General features: G+C 37.4%; 1 pseudogene; it reads left to right on the forward strand.

Moving 5' to 3' along the window:
• The first annotated feature begins 2,687 nt into the window (after nucleotides 1-2,687).
• LOC109371944 (adipogenesis regulatory factor pseudogene) lies at nucleotides 2,688-2,948 on the forward strand (annotated as a pseudogene).
• The last annotated feature ends 4,011 nt before the right edge of the window (nucleotides 2,949-6,959 follow it).

Below are 6,959 nucleotides of genomic sequence, written 5' to 3' on the forward strand. Positions count from 1 at the left end.
GCTCAAAGCAAGCAAAGCACAAGCATCCCCTTACACCTTCATCTGGACATACCGTATTTGCCGGCGTATAAGACGATTTTTTGGCCCTGAAAAATATGCCTCCAAGTGGGGGGTCGTCTTATACGACAGGTACACTTCAGATAGACTGCCCATAGTGCTTGCCCCGTGCCATAGTGGCCTCCCGATGCCCGCCCACTTCATTCCACATACCGTTCAGGCATCAGCAGCGCTGCTGGGTGTATGCTCGGCTGTTATGCGATTTTGCTGTTATGCGATTTTACCACACTCGCAAAATCGCACACAGCCGACCATATAACAAACTCTGTATTTTGAGTGGAAATGTTAGGGGGTCGTCTTATACGCCGAGTCGTCTTATACGCCGGCAAATACAGGTACTTGTACAGCATATAAACTGGTGGCCTGAGAATTGAGTGTCTTGATTATGCTGTGATGAATGGAACAGGCCAATCAGTACCAACAGAAAACAAAGATTGGGATCTGGTTATTAAAGGACTATTATTATTTAAACAAATTTAATCAACATTCATTGAGAACCTACTACGTGCCAGGAACACTGTGTAAGCAATACAGAGATGGAATCTATGAAGCCCTAAGATAGGATCTCTATTTCCCAGTCTCTGTAGGAGGATGTAATCCTAATTTCAATAACTACAAAAGAGTTCTCAGCACATAAATGACTCCTTCAAATCCCTGCACTGAGACTTTACCAAACCAGTCATGGCTTCTGGCAGCCTAAGGCCATATTCCTGGGTCTACCTAGGCCCCTGCCCCCAGCTCCCTGAATTTTTACTAACAAAAGCTTACAATTATTAATCCCTCCCCTGTCCTTTTGAGGTAAATACATATACATCTCCTAGGACAAAGGAGATCTTTCTCAAGGACCTGAAAGCCGTTCCTTTGAAATATCAACTTCAGGAAGGAACCTCTGTGTCCCAGTCTCTATGGGAAGATATAATCCTAACTTCAATAATTGCTGACTAGCAGACACAGCTGGCCTAATTGTATTTACACTGTCTGACCCTTTTACCCAGTTTTTGTAATTTTTCACAATCCTGACACTGCTTGAGCACTCCCCTTTCTTACTGCCTCATTCTCCCTGAAACAGTCACCTCTGCACAAGTTGGAATGGAGCTCAGGTCTTTCCCCTACTGTCAGCAGTTACTGAATAAAATCTGTTTGCACCACTTTAACGTTTGGTTTTGTTTATATTTGACTGATCTAAAGAAAATATTCTGGCATGAAAAACAAATATGTTCAAAAATGACCATAAAATATAGAATAAAAATACTATGATAGTATATTTGATTAGTTACATTGAGAGTATGTAACATAAGGCCTGAACATTTGTACAGATAATAATATAATAATAATAAATAATATCCAGAAGAAGGGAAATAAAGTCAGAGGAAGGCAATAAAAAAGGAATGGAACTTTGTCTGGGCTTTAAGAGTTCACACTTGAATAAGGGAAACACAGAATCTAATTTAGCATTGACATAGGTTCGTATTATTCCAGAGAAGACAAGATTTGTCATAACCATACCAATAAATTCCAAAATCCACAAGGGGAGAGATCTTGTCAGATATTTTTTTTATATCTGCATATATTTTTTTCATCAATTGTGTAAACTACAGGAGTCTGAACAAAAATTCATTAAATGAAAAATAAATGAGGTATTATTTAAATAAAGAGTCTAAATATGTGAACTAAAAAGCAGTTTATGTAAATTTAATTAGAAATGAAAAAAAGACATTACAACTAATGCCACAGACATAAAAAGGATTATAAGAGACTATTATAAAAAATGATCCACCAACAAACAGAAATCTAGGGAAATGGATAAATTCCTAAAATAATACAACCTATCAAGACTGAATCATGAAGAAAATAGAAAGTCAGCCGCTGTGAGCAGGATCCAAGGTCACTTCGGCTACCCTTAACAGCTTCGAAGATACCCTGCAGCCATGGCCAGTGTATATATAGAGCATATAAAATATACTATAAACAAGGTTGTTGTTGGACTGAGGTTTGCAAAACAAGTTGTCTGGATGCAAGCCAGGAACATGGCCGCACATGTGTGAGACTGATAAGAGTGAAGTGAAAATAAACATGTTTATGTGTGAAACTGAGCATAACAAAATTGAGTGGTAAACACGTTCACCAACTTCTGGTTATCACATACGAAGTAAAGAACTTCTGGTAAACAACTCCTGGTTATCACCTAAGAAGTAACAAGTCCAAGGAAAAGAGGATAAAAGCAGAGCTCCAGAGCAGTGCCATGAGCAGTCTGACTGGGCGATCTGGCTGAGACCCTCTGCGAGGTGCGAGCCGTGATACTCCAGGACTCTCCAAAGTTCTTCCTGCAAGACCGGCTGCCTCAGACCCATCGTGGGCCCAGTCATCTCTTCCGGACTAGGGACCTTCTCTGTCTTGATTGGCTCTGGGACTTGGTTTGTTATTAAATTCTATTTTATTCTGTATAACCTTCTGTGCTTACCAGAGCACTGGCCTCTGGGGGGACATTGGTTCCCAAATAAAGCTGTTACTCACTCTGTCTGAACCTGTGTGTCGGGACTTTGTTCCCCACTCGCCTCACGAGTACCACGCAGGGACATAGGGCCCTGCTGAGGGGTTTATGTCCCCTTGACTTTCAGGAAGAGACTGAAATGTGGCGAGTGCCCTTCCAGGCACTTGAGACAGCCAGTAAGGGCTTGCAGGGCCTCGAACACCAAGTGGAAGGGGCGACCCAGGATGCAGCGACTGCAGCCGGAGCAGCAGTTCAGCAGGTGCTGGATCAGGCCACAGAGGCAGGGCAGAAAGCCATGGACCAGGTGGCCAAATCTATGCAGGAAACCATCAACAAGACTGCTAACCAGGCCTCTGAGACTTTCTTGGATTTAGGGGAAGAATTAGGCCTCCTGAAATGACAGAAGGGAGCCACGGGTGACTCCCCTCCAGGCCCTGAGCTCTGGTCAGCGACTACCCCCTTGGCCTAACACCACCCCCTCACCCCCCCCCCCGAAAAAAAAAACACAGAAGAAAATTGAAAGTCTGAACAGACCAATAACTAGCATGGAGAGGGAATCAACAATCAAAAACCTCCCAGTAAGAAAAGTCCAAGATTATATGGCTTCATTGGTGAATTCTACCAACCATTTAAAGAAGAATTAATGTTAATCCTTACCAAACTCTCCTAAAAAAATGTGAAGAGTAGGGAACACCTTCAAACTCATTTTGTGAGGCCAGCATTACCCCAATACCAAAGCCAGACAGATACCACACACCACAAGAAAAGAAAACTACAGGCCAATATCGCTGATGAATATAGATGTCAAAATCCTCAACAAAATACTAGAAAACCAAATCCAAGTGTACATTAAAAGCATCATACACCACAATCAAATGGAATGCATACCTGGGATGCAAGGATGGCTCAACATATGAAAATCAATTAATATCTTACACTACATTAACAAAATAAAGTGTAAAATCACATCATCATCTCAATAAATGCAGGAAAATTACTTTACTAAATCTTAGACCCTTTCATGATAAAAACTCTCAACAAACTAGGGAAGTATTGGGTCATCGGAGAAGTCATATTTTTTCTGTTTTTTATGCAAAAATGCGTCATAACTTTTCCGACGACCCAATAGCTCAGCATAACAAAGGCACTTATGAAAACCCACAGCTGACATCATAAACAATGGTGAAAAAATGTAAGGCTGTTCCTCTAAGATTAGGAATGAGGCAAGGATGCCCATTCTATCCACTTCTATTCAATGTAACACCAGAAGGCTTAGTCAAAACAATAAGAAAAAAGAAATCAAAATTGTAAAGGCAGAAGTAAAATTGTCTTTGTCTGCAGATGACATGATCTTATATATAGAAAACCCTGAAGACTCGACCAAAAAACTATTAGAACTAATAAATGAATTCAGTAAAGTTGCAGAATACAAAATCAATATACAAAACTAGTTGTATGTTTCTATACACTAACAATAACCTCTCTGAAAAAGAAATTAGGAAAACAATATCATGTATAATAGCGCCCAAAAATAAAAAGCTTAGGAATAAACCTAAGTAAGAAGGTGAAAGATTTGTATACTGAAATCTACAAAACATTGATGAGAGGAATTAAAGAAAACACAAACAAATGAAAAGACATTCTGTGTCCATGGGTTAGAAAATTTAACATTGTTAAAATTTCCATACTAACCATGGCGATCTACACGTGCAATCCCTGTCAAAGTCCCAATGGCATTTTTTACAAAAATAGAAAATAACAATTCTACAATTCTTATGGAACCACAAATAGCCAAATCAATTGTGAGCAAGAAGAAAAAAGCTGGAGGCATCACATTCCTGATTTCAAAACATATTACAGAGCTATAGTAATGAAAACAGTATGGTGCTAGCAAAAGGATGGCTATATATAGGCCAACAAAACAGAATAAAGATCCCATAAATAAATCCATACGTATGCAGACAACTGATCTTCAACAAGGATGACAAAAATACATAATGGGGAACAGGTAATGTCTTCAACAAATGGTCTCGGGGAAATTGGATATCCAAGTGCAAAAGAATAAAATTGGAACCTTATCTTATGTTTTACCAAAAAAAAATAAACCCAAATGTACTAAAGTCTTAAAATAAGGCCTGAAACTGTAAAACTCCTAGAAGAAAACATAGGGGGAAATCTTCATGACATTGGTCTTAGCAGGGATTCCATGGATAAGACATCCAAAGCATAGGCAAAAACAAAAAAAGCCACCCCCCCCCCCAAAAAAAACCCTACAATAAACAATTGGGACTATATCAAACTAAAAAGCTTCTGCACAGCAAAGGAAACAAGGAACAGAATGAACAGGGAACCTATAACATGGGAGAAAATATTTGCAAACAATATATCTGCAAGGGTTTAATTTCCAAAATAAATAAGGAATGCCTACAACTCAATAGCAAAAACAAACAAAAACAAAACAACAACAACAACAAAAAGCAATACCCTAAAAACCTGACTAAGAAACAGGCAAAGGGCTTCAATATTTCTCCACCGAATACATACAAATGGCCAACAGGTGTACATGAAAAAATGTCAATGTCACTGAATATCAGGGAAATGCAAATCAAAACCACAATGAGATATCACCTAACATCTATTTGGGTACTATTATCAAAAAACAAAAGATAAGACATGTTAGCAAGTATGTGGAGAAATTGGAACCCTTGCACATTGTTGGTGGGAATACAAAATAGCTCAGCTGCTATGGAAAACAGTATAGAGTTTCATTAAAAAATCAAAAACTACCACATGATCCATGAATTCTACTTCTGTATATTTACCTAAAGGAATTGAAATCAGGATCTTAAAAAGAATTTAGCACTTCCATGTTCACGGAACACTATTCACAGTAGATGTTTGCTGGACTCATCATGGTGTTCACTTTCTTTGGTATATAAATGTTGAATAAGTATAGTGTACACCCGAACCTAATATGATATTGTATGCTAGCTATATTTTAATAAAAATCTTTAAAAAAAAGACATTTGACTTCAGGTGGTTAGAATATAAAGTATTCCCACCTCTCTCTGAACGCCAGGAATTGTTGGGTCCACTTCTTCCTTGTAGTTCTTTCGCAGCATCTGTAATTTCTTCATGTGCTGTGCAGATCTGTATTCAGTAAAAAACTTAGGAGGACCCATCGGCACAGTAACAGAGCTCTTCCATGACAGCTCCATCCTCTTCAGTACTATGTCTTGAAAATTGTAGCTTCCTTGTCCTCCACAAACTTTAAGCTCTGTATCCTCTACTCACCAACACTGGCAGGCTCTGTTTGGCTGTAGCATCTGTGTGCTGCTAAGTGAACACTGTCTAGGCAGTGAGCTGGAAGGTTCGCCTTCTTTTTTTCTCTGCTGTCAAGGATATAAGATAAGAATGAACAAAGACGCCTGGCCGTAAATAAAGTGAGTTGGAAAACAATGGAATGACATGTTTGAAACTTTGAAAGAAACATACTGTCAATACACCCAGCAAAATTACCTTTCAAAAGTGAAGACAAACTAAGAACACTTTTAGACAAACAGAAGTTGAGAGAAATAGTTCCTAAAAGACTTGCACTACAAGAAATGTTATAGAAAATTTGTAGAACAGAAGAAATATAACAGCAGTTGAAAACGTGGATGTACACAAAGATGTAGTCATCAGAAGGGATAAATCTAAGTACATGAAACACAAAAATGACAGGACTATAAAGAAAAATAGATAAATCCACAATAATAGTTAAGAGATTTTGATACAACTTTCTCAGTAATTGATAGAACAAATAAAGACAAAACTAGTAAGGTATAGAAGATATAAGCAGCATTATAATCCAAGATAACCTAATTAACATTTATAGAGCACTCCATGCAATAACTGCAGAATACATATTTTTTCAAGCAAAAATGGAACATTCACCAAGATAAAGCATTTACTGTGACATAAAAGGGGGTCTCTATAAATTATAGATCATGTTTTTTGACTCTAACAGAATTAAATTAGAAATCAATAATGGAGAAATACCTGGAATATCTCCCAAATATTTGAAAATTAAATAACACAGATTGGAATGAACATGGGTCCAAAAAATAACAATGGAAATTAGAAAATGTGAACTAAAAGAAAACGAAAATAGAACATAACAAAATGTGTGGGATGCAACTAAAGCAATTTTTTAGAAGAAAATTTATAGCTTAAAATTTTTATATTAGAAAAAAAGAAATGTCTAAAATCTACTATCCAAGATTCTCCATTTACAAACTATAAAAAGAAGAGCAGTATTAAACCTATCTTTAGTTATATTGTTAGTTACATTGTTATTGTAGTTAAGACAAATTACATGTTCAATAAAAGACTTACACAAGAATAAGTCTTGTATAAAAATATGAATAAT

This window comes from Hipposideros armiger, unplaced genomic scaffold, assembly GCF_001890085.2.
Source record: "Hipposideros armiger isolate ML-2016 unplaced genomic scaffold, ASM189008v1 scaffold_603, whole genome shotgun sequence".
In the NCBI taxonomy this organism is placed as follows: Eukaryota; Metazoa; Chordata; class Mammalia; order Chiroptera; family Hipposideridae; genus Hipposideros; species Hipposideros armiger.